Source organism: Callithrix jacchus, chromosome 7 (genome assembly GCF_049354715.1).
Source record: "Callithrix jacchus isolate 240 chromosome 7, calJac240_pri, whole genome shotgun sequence".
Classification (NCBI taxonomy): domain Eukaryota; kingdom Metazoa; phylum Chordata; class Mammalia; order Primates; family Cebidae; genus Callithrix; species Callithrix jacchus.
Window position 1 is genome coordinate 125,214,365 of NC_133508.1, and position 19,791 is coordinate 125,234,155.

The window sequence follows — 19,791 nt, forward strand, 5'->3', positions numbered from 1 at the left end:
ACTCCATGTCCCACATCCAGGGCATACCAGTGCAAGGGCTAAGCTCCCAATGCCATGGACAGCTCCACCCTGGTGGCTTTGCTGGGTACAGCCTCTACAGCTGCTTTCAGGAGTAATTGAGCACCTGCAGCTTTTTCACGGGCCCTGTGCAAGCTGCAAGAGGATCTACCATTCTGTGGTCTGCTGGATGGTGCCCCTTTCCCACAGCTCCAGTAGGCAGTCCCCTGTAAGGGCTCCAACCTCACATTTCTACTTGGCACTGTCCTAGTAGAGGTTCTCTGTGGGGGCTCCACCCCAGTAGCAGACTTCTGCCTGGGAATTCAGGCTTTTCCACACATCCTCTGAAATCTAGGCAGAGGATCCCAAACCTTATTCACTCTTGCACAACTGTGCACCTGCAGGCTTAATACCATAGGGAAGATACAAAGGTTTATGGCAGCTTGAGCACTCTGTAGTGGTGGCACAAACAGCATCTGGCCCTTCGTGTCAATGCTCAAACTGGAGCAACGAGGATGCAGGAAGCAGTGTCGCAAGGCTGCACGGGTCAGTGGGGCCCTGAGTCTGGCTCAAGAGACTATGATTCCCTCCTAGGTTGCTGGGCCTGTGATGGGAGGCACTGCAGTTAAAGTTTCCCATTATATTTGCTATCAATACTTGGCTCTCTCTTTTTACATTTTTTTATTTATTTTTATTTTACTTTAAGTTTTGAGATATGTGTGCAGAACATGCAGGTTTGTTACATAAATATATAAGCGCTATGGTAGCTGGCTGCATCCATCACCCTGTCATCTACATTAATTAGGTATTACTCCTAATGATATCCTTCCCCTAACCCCCTGCCCCACAACAGGCCCTGGTGTGTGATGTTCCCCTCCCTGTGTCCATGTGTTCTCATTGTTCAACTCCCACTTATGAGTGAGAACATGCAGTGTTTGGTTTTCTGTTCTTGTGTTAGTTTGCTGAGAATGATGGTTTCCAGCTTCATCCATGTCCCTACAAAGGACATGAACTTGTCCTTTTTATGGCTCTATAGTATTCCATGGTGCCACATTTTCTTTATCCAGTCTATCATTGATGGGCATTTGGGTTAGTTCCAAGTCTTTGCTATTGTGAACAGTGCTGCAATAAACATATGTGTGCATGTGTTTTTATAACAGAACAACTTATAATTCTTTGGGAATATGCCCAGTAATGGGATTGCCAGGTTAAATAATATTTCTAGTTCTAGAATCTTGGGGAATCACCACCCTATCTTCCACAATAGCTGAACCAATTTACACTCCTACTGACAGCATAAAAGCATTCCTATTTCTCCACATCCTCTCCAGCATCTGTTGTTTCCTACTTTTTAATGATCGCCATTCTAACTGTCATGAGATAGTATCTCAATATGGTTTTAATTTGCATTTCTCTAACGACCAGTGATAATGACCTTTTTTTCAGGTTTGTTGACTGCATAAATGTCTCCTTTTGAGAAGTGTCTGTTCATATCCTTTGCTCACTTTTTGATGAGGTTGTCTGTTTTTTCCTGTAAATTTGTTTTAGTTCTTTGTAGATTCTGGATATTACTCAGCTCTCTTTTAGTTATGCAAATTTTTCTAGGAGGTGGTTGCTCCACATTCTGCTTGATTTCCTCATCTAAAAAAGCTTTTTCCTTCTCTTTCACATGGCCAGGCTTCAAATTTTCCAAACTTTTACACTCTGCTTCCCCTTTAAGTATAAGTTCCAACTTTAAGTCATTTTTTTCACCTATATCTGAATGTAGGTCGTTAAAATCAGCTATACCACATCTTGAACATTTTGCTGCTTAGAAATTTCCTCCACCAGGCTGGGTGCAGTGACTCACCCCTGTAATTCCAGCACTTTGGGAGGACAACGCAGGCAGATCACAAGGTCAAGAAATCAAGACCATCCTGGTCAACATGGTGAAACCTGCCCCTACTAAAAATGTAAAAATTAGCTGGGTGTGGTGGCATGTGCATGTAGTCCCAGCTACTCAGGAGGCTGAGGCAGGAGAATCACTTGAACTGGAAGATAAAGGTTGCAGTGAGCTGAGATTGCGCCACTACATTCCAGCCTGGTGATACAGTGAGACTCCATCTCAAAAAAAAAAAAAAAAAAGAAAGAAAGAAAAGAAATTTCCTCCACCAGATATACTAAAATATTGTTCTCAAGTTTAAACTTTCAGAGATTTCTAGGTCATGGACACAATATAGACAAGTTCTTTGCTAATGCATTACATGTGTGCCCTTTGCACCACTCCCAGTAAGTTCCTCATTTCTACCTGAGTCCTCAGCAGTCTGGACTTCAACATCCATATTACTATTAACGTTTTGGTCACAATCATTTAGTCAATCTCTAAGAAGTTCAAAATTCTCTCTCATCTTCCTGTCTTCTTCTGAACCCTGCAAACTCTCCCTACCTCTGCCCATTACCTAGTTCTAAAGCCGTGTCAACATTTTCAGGTATCTTTAAAGCAATGTCCCACTTCTCTGTATTAATTTTCTGTATTAGGCTGTTTTTGCATTGCTATGAAGAAATATAGGAGACTGAGTTATTTATGAGAAAAGAGGTTTAATTGGCACAGTTCTGCAGTCTGTACAGGAAGCATTGCACCAGCATCTGCTACTAGGGAGGTCTCAAGTAGCTTTTACTCATGGCAGAAAGCAAAGAGCAAGAAAACACTTCACAAGGCAAAGCAGGAACAAGAGAGAAACAGAGGGTGGGGAAGGGGAGGTGCTACACACTTTTAAATGACCAGATCTCATGTTCACTTAAAGGGAGAGCTCACTTATCATTAAGGGGGTAGCCCAAGACATTCATAGGGTGGTCTGACCCATGATCCAAACACCTCCTACCAGGCCCCATCTTCAGTGTTTGGGATTACATTTCAATGAGATTTGGGCAGGAACAAATATCTAAACTTTGTCAGTCTCACTTGTCAATTTTTTGTTGTTGTTGCAGTTTCTTCTGGAGTCTTATTCATGAAATCATTTCCAGATTCCAGAATGGTATTTCCTAGGTTTTCTTCTAGGGTTTTTATAGTTTTAGGTTTTACCTTTAAACATATAATCCACCTTCAGTTGATTTTTGTATGTGGTAAAAGGAAGGGGTCCATTTTGAATCTTCTGCAAGTGGCGGGCCAGTTATCCCAATGCCATTTATTAAATAGGGAAGCTTTTCCACGTTGATTCTTATTGTCAGCTTTGTCAAAGATCAGATGGTTGTAGATGTGTGGCCTTATTTTGGGCTCTCTATTCTGTTCCATTGGTCTATGTGTGTATTTTTGTACTAGTACCCTGCTGTTTTTGTTATCTTACACTCGTAGTATAGATTGAAGTTGGGTAGCATGATACCTATGGCTTTGTTCTTTTGGCTTAGCACTGCTTTGACTATTCAAAATCTTTTTTGGTTCCATATGAATTTTAGAATTTTTCTTCTAATTCTGTGAAAAATGAATTTGGTAGTTTGATATGAATAGCATTAAATTGCTTCGGGCAGTGGGGCCATTTTAACAATTTTAACAACATTGATTCTTCCTATCCATGACTATGGAAAGTTTTTCCATTTGTTTGTGTCACCAGTGATTTCTTTCAGCAATGCTTTATAATTCTCATTGTCAAAATTATTCACCTCCCTGGTTAACTTTATTTCCAGGTATTTTATTCTTTTTATGGCCATCATGAATGGGATTGAATTCTTGATTTGGCTCTTGGATATTATGGGGGTATAGACAGGTTACTAATTTTTGTATATTGATTTTGCATCCTGAAACTTTGCTGAAATTGTTTATCAGATCTAGGAGCCTTCAGGCAGAAAACATGGGGTTTTCTAAGTATAGAATCGTATCATCTACAGAGAGAGATAGTTTTACTTTCTCTCTTTTTATTTGGATAACTTTTATTTCTTTATCTTGTCTCATTGCTCTGGCTAGGACTTCCAGTACTTATATTAAATAGGAGTGGTAAAAGTGGGCATCCTAACCCTGTTCTGGTTCTCAGAAAGAATGCTTTCAGATTTGCGCATTCAGTATAATGTTGGTTGTGGGTTTGTCTTAGATGACTTATTATTTTGACATATGTTCCTTTGATGTTCAGTTTCTTGAAGGCTTTTGACATAAAGAAATGTTAAATTTTATCAAAAGCCTTTCTGCATCTATGGGGGGATCAAGTGTTCTTTGTTTTGTTTTGTTTTGTGGGGTGGGGGGCGCGGGTCATGAATCACATTATTGATTTGTGTGTTAAACCAAATTTGCATCTCAGGGTAAAGCCTACTTGATGGTGATGAATTATCTTTTTGATGTGCTACTGGATTTGGTTTGCTAGTGTATTAGTCCATTTTCATGCTGCTAATAAAGAAATACCTGACACTGGGTAATTTATACAGGAAAAAGGATTTATTGAACTTATGGTTCCAAGTGGCTGGAGGGGCCTCATAATCATGGCAGAAGGCAAGGAGGAGCAAGTCATGTCTTATGTGGATGGCAGCAGGCAAAAAGAGAGCTTGTGCAGAGAGTCTACTGTTTTCAAAACCATCAGATCTCATGAGACCCATTCACTATTATGAGAACAGCATGAGAAGGACCTGCTCCATGATTCAATAATCTCTCACCAAGTCCCTCCCACAATACCTGGGAATTATGCGGGCTACAAGATGATATTTGGGTGGGAACACAGAGCCAAACCATATTATTCCACCCGGCCCCTCCTAAATCTCATATCTTCACATTTCAAAACCAATTATGCCTTCCCAATGATCCCCGAAGTCTCAACTCATTTCAGCAGTAACTCAAAAGTCCACAGTCCAAAGTCTCATCTGAGACAAGGCAATTCCCTTCTCCCTATGAGCCTGTAAAGTCAAAAGGCAAGTGAGTTACTTCCTAGATACAATGGGAGAACAGAAATTAGGTAAATACAGTCATTTCAAATGAGAGAAATTGGCCAAAACAAAGGGGCTATAGGTCCCATTCAAGCCCAAAATCCAGCAGAGTCGTCAAATTTTAAAACTCCAAAATTATGTCTTTTCACTCCATGTCTCACATCTAGGTCACACTGATGCAAGAGGTATGACCTTGCATCATGACCTTGGGCAACTCTGCCTCTGGGGCTTTGCAGGGTATAGGGCCCCTCCTGGCTGCTTTCATGGGCTGATACTGAGTGTTTGTGGCTTTTCCAGGTGCATGGTGCAAGCTGTTGGTGGAGCTACCATTCTGGGGTCTGGAAGACAGTGACCCTCTTCTCACAGCTCCACTAGGTGGTACCCCAGTAGGAACTCTGTTGTGGGGCTCTGACCCCACATTTCCCTTCTGCACTGCCCTAGCAAAAGTTCTCCATGAGCACTTCACCCCTGCAGCAAACTTCTGCCTGGTCATCCAGATGTTTCCATACATCCTCTGAAATCTAGGTGCAATTCTTGACTTCTGTGCATCCACGGGCCTAACACCATGTGGAAGCCGCCAAGGCTTGGGGCATCCACCCTCTGAAACAACAGTGTGAGCTGTACCTTGCCTCCTTTTAGTCACAGCTGGAGCAACCGGAATGCAGGGCACCAAGTCCTTAGACTGCACACAGTAGAAGGACCCTTGAGGCCCCATCCACGAAACCATTTTTCCTCTTCAGCCTCTGGGCCTGTGATTGGAAGGGCTACTGCAAAGGTCTCTGACATGACCTAGAAACATTTTTGACATTGTCTTGGTGATTAACATTCAGCTCCTTGTTACTTATTCAAGTTTCTGCAGCCAGCTTGAATTTTTCCTCAGAAATGGGATTTTCTTTTCTATCCCATGTCAGGCTGCAAATTTTCCAAACTTTTATGCTTTTGTTTCCCTTTTAAAACTGAATACTTTTAACAGCACCCAAGTCACATCTTGAATGTTCTGTCACTTAGAAATGTCTTCCACCAGATACCCTAAATCATCTTTCTCAAGTTCAAAGTTCCACATATTTAGGGCAGGGGAAATATGTCACCAATCTCTGCCAAAATGTAACAAGAGTCACCTTGGCTCCAGTTCCCAATAAGTTCCTTATTTCCATCTGAGACCACTTCAAGCTGGACTTCATTGTCCATATCATTGTCAGCATGTTGGACAAACCCATTCAGCAAGTCTCTAGGAAGTTCCAAAGTTTCCCACATTTTCCTGTCTTCTGAGCCCTTCAGACTGTTCCAACCCCTGCCTGTTATCCAGTTCCAAAGTTGCTTCCACATTTTGGGGTATCCTTTCAGCAGCACCCCACTCTACTGGTACCAATTTACTATATTAGTCAGTTTTCATGCTGCTGATAAAGACATATATGAGACTTGGCAATTTACAAAAGAAAGACATTTATTAGACTTACAGTTCCATGTGGCTGGAGAGGCCTCCCAATTACGGCAGGAAGGCAAGAGGAGCCAGTCACATCTTATGTGGATGGCAGCAGGCAAAGAGCTTGTGCGGAGAAACTCCCATTTTTAAAACCATCAGATCTCATGAGACCCATTCACTATCATGAGAGCAGTATGGGAAAGACCTGCTCCAACTCAGTCATCTCCCACTGGGTCCATCTCACAACACAGGGGACTTATTGGAGCTACAAGATGACACGGAGTCAAACCATATTAGCTAGCATTTTATTGAGGATTTTTGAATCTATGTTCATTAAGGATATCGGCCTGAAGTTTTCTTTTCTTGTGTTTCTGCCAGGTTTGGTATCAGGGTGATGGTGGCCTCATAGAATGAGTTAGGAAGCTGTCCCTACTTCTCAGTTTTTAGAAATAGTTTCAAGAGTATTGGTACCAGCTCTTCTTTATAAGCCTGGTAGAATTTGGCTGTGAATTTGTCTTGTCCAGAACTTTTTCCGGTTGGTGGGTTTTTTGTTACTGATTCAATTTCAGAACTCATTATTGGTCTGTTCACAGTTTCAATTTCAGAAATCCTTATTGGACTGTTCTTTCTGGTTCAATCTTGGGAGGTCATATGTTCCAGGAATTTATCCATTTCTTCTAGGTTTTCTAGTTTGTGCGCATAGATGTGCTCATAGTAGTCTCAGGGATTTTTGTGTTTCTGTGAAGCCAGTGGTAATATCTCCTTTCTCATTTCTGATTGTGTTTATTTGGATCATCTGTTTTTCTTTATTAGTCTAGCTATTGGTCTTTCAATTTTAGTCATTCTTTCAAAGAACCAACTTTTGGTTTTTATTGATTTTTTGTAGGGTTTTTTATGTCTCAATTTTATTCAGTTCAGTTTTGATTTTTGTTATTTCTTTTTCTTACACTAGCTTTGGAGTTGGTTTGCTCTTGCTTCTCTAGTTCCTCTAGTTGTGATGTTAGGTTATTAATTTGAGCTTTTCTCAGTTTTGATGTAGCTGTTTGGCACTATAAACTTTCCTCCTAACACTGCTGTGCTCCAGAGATTCTGGTATGTGGTATCTTCATTTTCATTAGTTTCAAAGAACTTCTTGATTTCTGCCTTAATTCCATTGTTTACCTAAAAGTCATCCAGGAGTAAACTGTTTGATTTCCGTGTAATTGTATTGTTTTAGAGATCTTCTTAGTACTGATTTTTGTTTTTATTGTGCTATGGTCTGGGAATGCGGTTGGTATGACTTTGCTTTTTAACAATTTGTTGAAAATCACTTTATTATCCAGTGCATGGTTGATTTTAGAGTATGTGCCATGTGCAGATAAGAAGAATGTATATTGTGTTGCTGGATGAAGTGCTCCTGTAGGTATCTGTCAGGTCCACCTGGTAAAGTATTAAGTTTATTTCCTGAATATCTTTCATCATTCTCTGCCTCCATGCTATGTCTAATACTGCCAGTGGGGGTGTTAAAGTCTCCCGCAATTATTGTCCACTGGCTAAGTCTCCTCATAGGTCTCTAAGAATGTTTTATGAATCTGGGTGCTCCCAGTGTTGGGTGCATATACATTTAGGATGGTTAGGTCTTTCAATTTTTTTGTTGAATTAAACCCTTTATCATTATGTAAGGCCCTTCTTTGTTCTTTTTGATTGTTATTGGTTCAAAGTCTGTTTTGTCTGAAATAAGAATAGCACTCCTGATCTTTCTTGTTTTCCATTTGTTTGATAGGTGTTTCCCTATGCCTTTACTTTGAGCCTGTGGGTGACAATATTCATTTGGGTCTTGTTTTATCTGACTTGCCACTCTTTGCCTCTTAAGGGTGATGTTTAGACAATATACATTCAAGGTCAATATTGATATGTGCAAATGTAATCCTGTCATGGTGTTGTTAGCTAGTTGTTACATTCACTTGATCGTGTAGTTGTTTTATAATGTCAGCGGTTCATGGACTCAAGGGTGTGCTTGTGATGGATAGTACTGTTCTTTCATTTCCATGTTTAGTACTCTTGTAAGGCAAGTTTGGCAGTAATGAATTATCTTAGCATTTGGTTGTCTGCAAATGATTTTATTTCTCCTTCACTTATGAAGCTTAGCTTGGCTTCCTACCACTAGTCTCCTAACAGTGCTCACCGTCTACCAAACCAAAATGAAAATCAGAGAGCAAATATTTCACTGTTGTTATGATTCCTGGGGCAGGACTTAACAAGCTGTGCTTATTTTGAAATACGGCTAATAATTTGGTTGCATCCCAAGTTCTGAGAAGCACTAAAGTCCAGAGAAAACTGTAAGTCTTGTTCCATTAGAGTCCAGTACAAACTGTGAGTCTTATTCTACACCATGCGTGAGAAAACATTTTTTTGTAAAGGGCCAGATGGTAAACATTTTAGGCTTTGGGGGCCATACAGTCTCTGTAGCAACTACTCATCTCTGCCTTTGAATAGCAACTTAACAAAAAAAAAAGGCCTTGGCAAGACTTTGCCCCCAGTAGGCTGGATTTGACTTACAGTCTGTAGTTTGCAGATTCATGCTCCACTTTGTGAGAGCCAAAGTTTTTATGGAATATGGAGTATTGTGTTCATTACTACCCTTGCTTAAAAAAGAGAATTCCTGAATACCCTCTGATGTTTGAAGTTTTAAACATATACTTCTTATAAACTTAAAAGCTTTAAAAAATACTGATTATTATACATATCAGTCATACCAGAAGTGAAATTTGACAAATGTCTTCAAAATCGGAAGCTCATATTCCAGAAAGATGCTCTGTTGAGGAATAAAAGGGAATATTAGATGTTTTATTTCTATTTATTTATTATCACATTTGTTTTAAAATTTTTTACAAACACTTTATTAGGTACTTAAATTATCGGTACTATAGTAAATACAAATATTTACAAATTAAGTCAATTATTAAATTTATTGGAATGCAAATTTGGCGAAGTAAGAACTTTTAAAACTCCATCCCTTCATAAAAGCAATGAGAATACGGATAAACAATTGTTAAAATCATCTTTTTGGAAATTGACCAAAGGCTTGCAATACAAGGAAGTTTATTCAAGGAAGCTGGCTGAGTCTTAGTGAGAACATTCAGCTTTTCGACAATTTAACTTGCCCGATTCCTGTTTCCTTTCTTCCAGCACTGTAAGATTCTTGAAAATCAGCAGGTTTGGAATGATGGTACCTGTGAAACACAGCAGTCTAGCAGCCACTGGAGGGAGTAGAATGAATTTTAGCTCCCCCAAAACTTCATCCCCAGAGAACTGTTATTATCTGACCTGTCTGGGAGCTACTGAAAAAATCCCATTCTCAAGGTCTGTCTTTATTTAAACTGACTTGAAGCACAATGAGTGAAAAATATTTGTGTTCAGGACACTTTAAAAAAATATCAGAGGCAATTGCTAAACAACATAGCTACCAAGGGTCACCACTCCAGTTGGGATAAACAAGAGACCAAAAAATAAAAAGGAAATAAGCAAAATGAGACCTCCATAAGGAGTTTTGAAAAGTTCTAACATGTTCCTGGGAATCTAAAGGTGCATATGCAGGGCTGGAATATGCCAAGAAAGACTTGAGAAGATTTTAATATCGTCTCCTGGGCTGACCTAAGGCTCTTTGCAAACAAGACATGAGACATAAAGCATAGCTATAAACTGCTAGAGCACTGAAAGCATACCCCAACCCACACCATGAGGCCTATCGAAAAAGGATGAGAGACTTATTGGTTTAAGACATTTCAGGAAATTTCTGTGCAATGATTATTCGACTACTAAAATAACTGAGTGGTGACAAGACTTCAGTGGCTGTGCATAACAAAGAACACAGACTTTACAGAATAAATCCAGGAAAGTCACTAAACAAAGAAACAGATACACAGAAAAAGAAACAACAACAAAAAAAGAAACAACAACAAACTCTGGGAAAGGGGTAGAGACCTAATTCCCAGAGTTGCTATGCTGTCTTATTTAAAATATACAGGTTTCAATAAAAATTACAAGACATAAAAAAATAGAAAAGTGTGTCCAATACACAGGAAAGAAAACAATCAATAGAAACTAGGGTTAAAAAGCAAAACAAAACCCAAGATATTAGATTTACAAGACAAAGATGTTAAGTCAAATACCATTAAAAGAACAAAATAAACTAAAAGGTATCTGCCTGAGATCACTTGAGTACAGGAGTTTGAGACCAGTGTGGTCAAAATAGCAGGACCCCAACTCTACTAAAAGTATAAAAGTTAGCTGGGTGTGGTGGTACATGCCTGTAATCCCAGCTATTAAGGAGGCTGAGGAACAAGAATAGCTTTAACTTGGGAGGTGGAGGTTGCAGTGAGCTGAGATTGCACCACTGCACAGCAGCCTGGGCTACAGAGCAAGATTCTATCTCAAAAAAAAAAAGAAAGAAAAGAAAAGAGAAAAAAGAAAGAGAAAATATTTTTTAGATGAATGAATGAAAATGAAAATAAAAACATGTAATAAAATTCACAGGATGTAGCTAAGTCCGTGCTCAGAGGGAAATGTATAGCTATAATAACTGCCTACATTAAAAAATAAGAAAGACCTGAAAGCTATAACCTAAACTTTCACCCTAAAAAAAAAAAAGAAGCATAAACTAAATGCAAGGCAAGCAGCGGAAGAAAATGATAACGAGTGGAACTAAAATAAATGAAATAGAGAATAGAAACACAATACAGAAAAGCAATGAAATCAATAGTTGATCTTTAAAAAGCAAAAAATATTGACAAATCTGTAATTAGGTTTAGCAGGAAAAGAAAGAAGAAAGACTCAAATTACCAAAATCAGTTATGAATGAAGGAGCATTACGACTGACCTTACAGAAATAAAAAGGATTATAAGGGAATGTTATACACAACTATGTGCCAACAAATCAGATACTGTAGATGAAATGGAAAAATGCCTCCAAAGATGGAATTTACTAAATGGGAGTCAAAAAGAAATAGAAAATCTGAATAATTATAACAGAAAAAGAAATCAAATTAATAATTTTTAAGCTTGTCATAACAAAAGGTAAAAGCATAGATGGGTACATTAATGAATTCTACTGAACTTTTAAAAAAGAATTAATAGCAAATTCCCATGAATGCTTCCCAAAAAAGGAGACAATTTTAGCTCATTTTTGAAGTTAGTTTTACTTTGATCTCTAAATCAGACAAGAACATTCTAAGAAAACTACAAACCAATTTCCCTAAGTATACAAAAATTCTCAATAAAATTCTAGTAATGTATAAATGCTAGCAATATATAACAATATCTAAAAACGATTAATCACTATAACCATTTGAATTATTCTAGAAATCAAAGATTGACTTAACATTCCCAAATCAATTAATAAAATGCACCATATCAATATAGAATAAACCACATGCTCATCTAAATAGACATGAAAAAGATTTTGATGAAATCCAATTTTTTTCATGATGAAAATATTAAACTAGAATTGGTAAAAGCTTCCTCAACTTGGTAAAGAACATCTATAAAATACACAGGGTTGACAGTTAGCTGAATTAGATAGCACAAAGAATACCACCAAATCATTTTATATACAAAAATCCTGAAGAATTCAGAAAAAAAACCTATCAGAATTAACCAGTGTCTCAACACAGTTTTAGACTAAAAGATCAATCTGCAAAAATAAATTGTATTTCCATGCACCAGCAATGAACAATCTGAAAATAAAATTAAGAAAATAATCACAGTTATAATATCATCGAAAAGAATAAAATAATTAAAAGAACAAAAGAAATGCAAAACTTGTAGGCCAAACTACTAAATAACATTGAAAGAAATTAAAGAAAACTGAAATAAACAGAAAGCCATCTTATGATCATGAATCGGAAGACAATACTACTAATACGGCCATATTCCCTAAATTAATCTATAAATTCAATGCAACTATTATTAAAATTCATACTGCTTTATTTTTTGAAACCATTAACATGCTTACCCTGAAATGTACGTGGACATGCAAGGGACCCAGAATAACTTAAATAATCTTGAAATAAAGGGCAAAGTTGGGGGACTTACACTTCTCAGTTTCCAAACATACCACAAATCTATGATAATCAAGACAGTGTGGTAGTGACATAAGGAGAGACAGATAGAGCAATAGAATAGAACTGGAAGTTCAGAAGTAAACTCTTAGGTTTATGGTAAATTGATTTTCACAAGGGTTCCAAGTCAATTCAGTGGGGGAAAAGAAATCTGTTCAAGATTTGGCACTGGCACTACTGGATATTTTCATGTAAAATAAAATGGAATTGAGCCCCAATCTCACACTCCATTTAGAAATTAATTCAAAACAGATCATAATCTATGATATAAGAACTAAAACTATAAAACTCTTAGAAGAAAACAATAATGATAATTCTTCATTGACCTTGGATTAGATAATGGCTGCTTAAATATGACACCAAAAGTACAAGTATGAAAAGAAAAAAAATAAATTGGACATCACTAAAATGTAAAAACTTTCATTTTCAAAAGACACTACTAATGAAGTGAAAAGACAGCCTTTGGAATGGGGAAAAATATTTGCAAGTCCTATATCTCCTAAGAACTTCTGTTCAAGATATACAAAGCATTCTTATAACTCAACAATAAAAATAAAAATACTCCAATTTTTTAAAATGGGCAAATGATTAGAATAGACATTTCTCCAAAGAAAATACATTAATGATCAATAAGCACATTAAAAGATGGTTAACATTTCTAGTCAACAGAGAAATATAAGTCAAAACCACAATGTGATACCACTTCATACTCACTAGAATAACAAAAATCAAAAAGACAAATAATAACAAGCGTTGCCAAAAATGTGAAGAAACTGAAGCCTTAATAGATTGCTATGAATGTAAAATGCTGAAGCCTCTTTGGAATGTTTGACAATTCCTCTAAAGTTAAACAAAGATTTAACATATGACCCAGTTATCCCTCACATAAGTATATTCCATGAGAAATGAAAATATGTGTACACATAAATATTTGTACTGGGATGTTCATAGCAGTATTCATAATAGCAAAACACTGGAAAACAAACCCAAATGTCCACCTACTGTTGCATAGGCAAAATGTGGCATATCTGTAAAATGGAATGTTATTTGACAATAAAAATGAGTGAATTACTAATACATGTACAACACAGATGAACATTGAAAACATTATGTTAAGAAAAAGAAGCAAGTCAAAAGAGCATATATTCTATGATTCCATTTCTAGAACATATTCAGGATAGGAAAATCCATATGGTGAGAAAGCAATTTAGTGATTTCTAGGGGCTGCAGGGAAAATGAATGGTGAATGATTGCTAATAGTCACAGAGTTTCTGTGTGTGATGAAAATGTACTAAAATTAGACAATGGTGATTATTATGTAACTGTGACTATAGTTAAAAAACATGAATTGTATTCTTTGAATGGGTGAATTTTATGGTATGTAACTTTAATCTAAATAAAACTGTTATAAAAATTATTGAATTGCATGCCATCATTTCATTTCATTTTTTAGAGACAGGGGTCTCACTATGTGGCCCCGGCTAAAGTACAGTGGCTATTCACAGGCATGATCATAATGCACTGCACAAGCCTCAAATTCCTGAGCTCAAGCAATTCTCCTGCCTCAGCCGTCCAAGTTGTTGGGACTTCAGAGCCATGCCCAGCTCATCATTTGTTAAGACTGATGGCATATAAGCTCAAGATAGCTTGAAGCGAGTACTGTTTCCTAGAAGGCTGATCAAGCTCCTATTCGACTGACGTTCTTTAATACATCAACTACAACTCTAGACAACTACAAAAATGAACAACTTCAAAAAATGTGAATAAAATAAGACCGTGGACTGGACCATCAACTTGGAAAAAGCGTCTTACATGCATTGAATTTTCTGTTTTAGGAATTTTAGCCTGAGGAAAAGCTGAAGTTGAAGAAAATTCACACTTTCGCTGCTCTGAAGATCCAGAGGGTTAAGTTCAGGAATACCATAGCTGTTGAAGAGTAAGGGGGGATACTAAAAATGAGAGAGACACCAAGGTAGAGAGGCACTAAGTTCTGTGATAGACTCAGCTTAAATTTTCAGCTGCGTCCTGAACCACACATGCCTGAGTCAAACACAAAACAGCACATATAAAGGTTAAAACAAATAAACACACAAAATTAAAAAGAAAAAGAACCCTGAACTGATATTTGAGCTGCTGCTCAAGAAACAGGGTTTATAAATTCAGTACAATCAATTTAATTGCCTGTTAAAATGAAAATATCAGCACTCAGTTAGGGCTTCAAGTTGGTTGACTCAAAGCAGCTATTGTGTGCTGCTCTCACAGAGAGAAAAAAAAAAAGTGTAAACAATAGATCTTCAACTGAAATATCCAGATGGACACCTTGGGATTAATCAAGGAATCAGCTCCACTGGTGGAGAATGGAGAGGAGTGAGACTGGACAACTGCCCAGGAGGAGTGGCACAGAACCAGGGGAGGCTCTGCCTCTGCAGGGAATCAATGACTGAGTGAGTGAGAGTCCTTGACGACTCCTGTCCCTGACACAGACCTTTGCAGCCCTGGACTCAGGAGATCCCCTCCTGAACTCACCCCACGAGGGCCTTCAGACTGATATGAAGCCCTATGTGGGCTCATGCAGGATATTTTGCTCCTTAGTTCAGCTAAATCCGGGTTCTTGTCTCGAACACATTGAAGAGTAAGGGAAGTGGAATTTATTAAGTGAAAGGAAAGCTCTCCACAGAGAGGGATCCTGCACCCAGGTTTCCATCTCGCAAAAAATTGAATGCCAGGCCACTACAGAGGAGTTAAAGAGGCCAGGCTCCTCCCCCCACACAAGGCACGAATTCCTGGTGGCTCCATCCCATACCCCGCCCACGATGTACATGAGAACGCATGCCCAGAACCACCTGTGTAGGTTCTTTATATGCATAAGCATCTGGTGTTGACTTGTAGGGTGGGTCAGAGATTCTCCAGGGACCTTTCCCTATTTGCCTAGGCATTTGGCTGTCTCCTGCCTCTATCAGTGCCTGGGCTGAGCTGCCACTAAGGCGCATGTGCAGTCTCCAGAGCATTGGATCACCGGGCACCCCAGACTTAGCAGCTCCAGCTCCAGCAATGGGGTAAGTCAGGCTCTGTTACATGCCCTCAGGAAAAGGGCTAATTCAGAGGGCTGAGCAGTGATGTACTGCAGGCCTCACCTCCACTGAACCTCACAAAATAAGGCCCGCTGGCCTAAGACGACAGGCATCCTAGCTGGGGCTCTCAGGTCCGTACCAGCTCTGCACTGCCTTTGGACAGAATTCCCAGCGGGAGAGACAGGCCGCCGTCTTTGCTGTCTGGCCGCTTTGCCCCTTGGCTTCAGGCTATGGAGAGTGCCCCAGCACAGCTCAGCCACCTCACAGAAAAGCAGCCAGACTGTTTTTTATGTGGGTCCTCAATCCTGCTTCTCACCGGGCAGGATGTCCCAACCTGAAACTCCAACCACCCTCCACTGGTAGCTGCTCTGCATTTCCATGGGTCAGAGCTCCCAGAGGGTAGGTCAGGCCGCCATTTTTGCTACTTCACAACCCTAGCTGCTGTTGCCTTCAGGCTCTGGGGAGTATGCAGTGCTTAGGGGACAGTGCAGTGCCCCAGTACATTGCAGCAGCTCTGCAGAAAAGCAGCCAGACTGTTTTTTATACAGGTTCTCAATTCTGAGTCTCACTTCCCAAGCTGGGACTCCAGCCACCCGCTGCGGAGGCTCTTGGGTGAGTAGCTGCTCCGTACTTCCCTGGGACAGCACGCCCAGAGGGAGGGTTAGGCCACCATCATTGCCGCCTGGCAGCCCTCAGGCTCCAGAGGTTGTGTGGTGATTAGGGACTGGCGTGGATCCCTGGCACAGTGCTGCTGCCATGTGGAAAAGTGGCTGGGACTACTCCTTACTGGGTGGGGCCTCCTGAGCGGTAACTCCAGCACAACAACTCTACCCCTGCCTGAATACTTCAGTCAGAGGCAGCTCTGCATTTCTGAGTAGGAAATCCTAGAGACAATCCACAGTCCTTAGCCATTATAGCTGCAATGGTCCCACCCTAACTGTCCTCATTCTGAGGAGGGAACTAAGGGCCTAGTCGTTTCACTGGCATCTGCAGCACACAGAAGAGGGGCTCCCAGAGGCAGCTTACAGCCCCTTTCCCACTGCCACAGAAGTGGTTCTGCTCTTGTTGCCCTTGGTCTGGGGAAGAAACAAAGAGCCTGAGGCCTCCACTCGCACTTTCAGCATGCCACAGTCACCATACAGTGCAAGGACCAGTCTCTCCTCCCTATGAGCCCTGGGCCCTCAGCTCCTTAACGTGTGGAGACCATAGCTCACACTAGCAGTGCAGCAGCCACACCCCTTGGCTGAACATTTCCAGTAGCAGTGGCTCCACGTTTCTCTGAGGTGGAGCTCCCAGAGGCAACTGAAAGCCCCTCTGCCAGGGCAGTGGTATTTCCCATGCTGCTCTCAGACTGGGGAAGGAGCAAAGACTCTGAGTGCTTTGATCATACCTCCAGCAAGCTTCAGTTGTCCTAAAAAGGCTAGTCTGTCTCCCATGGGATGCACCTGAACCCTTCCAGTTACCAGGCTAGGCCCCCACGGGGCAACCACCCCATCTCAGATGATGGATAGCACTTCCACATCTCTCTGTATTAGAGTCCCGACAGACAAGTGAAAGACCCTCTGCAACAACCTCTGTTAAGGTCCCTTCCCCTGCTGCCTTCAAGCTGGGGAAAGCTTGAGTTCAGCTCATAGCTATAGTGTGCTGCCTGGGAATGCCAAGCCATGATCTGCAGCTAGCACTCCAGTGGGAGAGAAGCCCACACTTTCAGAACTCTGAGAGGGAGCACAGGTCTAATCATGAGGAGAGGAGCCACATGACTGAGCAAGAGCCTACCTGCTGGCCATTATGCTTAAGTGCCACCTACTGGATCATAGCCCAAAAATTTAACATCAAAAATACTTTGCTAAGAGTTCCATGTGAAACCAAGTGCAAGAATTCAGCTACAAATAAAGACCCTACACAAAGTGTGGCCTCTGAAAACATCCATAAAACAAATCTACCGATTGTACTCAGTTTACACCACAGTTAAAAAAACAACAGTCCAGACAGATGAGAAAGAACCAGTGTAAAAACTCTGGCAACTCAAAACACCAGAATGTGTTCTTTCCTCCAAATAACTGCAGGAATTCCCTAGTGATATCATTCGGCTGTGTCCCCACCCAAATCCCATCTTGTATTGTAGTTCCCATAATCCTTAATTGTCATGGGAAGGACCCAGTGGGAGGTAATCTAATCATGGGAGCAGTTACCCTTATGCTGTTATCATGATTGTGATCTCATGCTGTTCTCATGAGATCTGATGGTTTTACAAGGGGCTTTTCCCCTCTTGCTCATTCTTCTCTCTCCTACTGCCTTGTAAAGAATGTGTTTGCTTCCCCTTCTGCCATGATTGTAAGTTTTCTGAGGCTTCCCCAACCCTGTGAAACTGTGAGTCAATTAAATCTCTTTCCTTGTGAGAATGGACTCATACACCAAAGCAAGGGTTATTAACCAGACTGTAAAGGTTGAAATGACAGAGAGAGAATTCAGATTATGGATAGGATTAAAGATCATTAAGAATCAGGAGAAAGTTGAAACCCAATCCAAGTGATCTAAGGATTACCATAAAACAATATGGGAGATGATAGACAAAATAGCCATTATAATAAAGCAGCAAACTGACCTGATATGGCTGGAAAACACATTGCAAGAAATTCTTAATGCAATCCCAAGTATTAACAACAGAATAGACCAAGCTGGGGAACAGAATCTAAGAGCTTGAAGACTGGCTCTCTAAAAAAAGTCAGTCAGAAAAAAATAAGAAAAAGAGTAAAAAAGAACATATGACCTCCAAGAAAGATAGGACTATGTAAGCAGACCAAACCTACAACTCATTGGCATCCTGAAAGAGAAGGCAAGTAACTTGGAATACATATTTCAGGATATCATCCATGAAAACTTCCTTAGCCTCATTAGAGAGACCAATGTTCAAATTTGGGAAATGCAGAGAACCCCTGCAAGAAACACTGCACAAGAATTCTATCCCAAGACACATAGATATCAAATTACCCAATGTTGAATTGAAAAAGAAAATGTTAAAGCTAGACAGAAAGGGCAGATCACCTACAAAGGGACACCATTAGGCTAATGGCAGATCTTTCAGTAAAAACCCTACAATCTAGAAGAGATTGGGGGCCTATATTCAGCATTTCCAACCAAGAATTTTCTGTCTAGTCAGAGTAAGATTCATAAGTGAAGGAGAAATGAGTTCCTTTTCAATCAAATGCTGAGGGAATGTGTTACCACCAGACATGCCTTATAAGAGGTCCTGAAACAAATGCTAAATATGGAAAGGAAAAACTGTTACTTAAGTGTACTTAACAAAACACTATGTATCCAGACCACTGATCCTATAAAGTAACCATACAAACAATTCTGAATAGTAACCAGCTAAAAATATAATGACATGATCAAATCTGTACATATTAATAACCTTGAATGTAAACAGGCTAAATGCCCCAATTAAAAGGCACAGAGTGGAATGCTGAAGAATCATGACCCAGTGGTGTGCTGTCTTCAAGAACCCCATTTAATATGCAATGACATCTATAGGCTCAAAATAAAGGGATGGAGAAAAATTTGCCAAGCAAATGGAAATCAGAAAATAACAAGGGTTTCAATTCTATTTTCAGACAAAACAGACTTTAAACCAACAAAGATCAAAGAAGGGCATTCCATAATGGTAAAGGTTTCAATTTGATAAGACTAACTGTCCTAAACATATACCCACCCAGCACAGGAGTACCAAGATTCATAAAGCAAGTTCTTAGAATCCTATGAAGAGAGTTGGAATCCCACACAATAATAGTGGGAGACTTTAATACCCCACTGACAGTATTAGACAGATCATCAAGACAAAATATTGAAAAGATATTTGGGACCTGAACTTGACACTTGACCAAATGAACCTAGTAGATATCTACAGAATTCTTTACTCAATAACCACAGAATATATATTCTTATTGCTTCATGACACATGCTCTAAAATCAACCACACAATTAGACAATTTCAACAAATTCAAAACAATCTCAGCAAATTCAGTAAAACCTAAATCATACCAGTCGCACTTTTGGACCACAGTGCAATAAAAATAGAAATCAAAACTAAGAAAATCACTCAAAACCATACAATTATATGGAAATTAAACAATCTGCTACTGAATGACTTTTGGGTGAATAATGATATTAAGGCTGAAATCAAGAAATTCATTGATACTAATGAAAACAAAGATACACCATACCAAAATCTCTGGGACACAGCTAAGGCAGAGTTAAGAGGGAAGTTTATAGCACTAAAAGCTTGCATCACAATTAGAGGAATGAGAGAAGCAAGAGGAAA

General features: G+C 39.6%; 1 long non-coding RNA gene across 1 annotated transcript in view; it reads right to left on the bottom strand.

Moving 5' to 3' along the window:
• LOC118143011 (uncharacterized) overlaps nt 1-19,791 on the bottom strand; it is a 337,708-nt gene that overhangs the window by 6,059 nt on the left and 311,858 nt on the right. Inside the window, exon 4 of the long non-coding RNA XR_013520239.1 lies at nt 9,037-9,095. This is a non-coding gene — a long non-coding RNA (uncharacterized LOC118143011). The remainder of the gene's footprint in view (nt 1-9,036; nt 9,096-19,791) is intronic.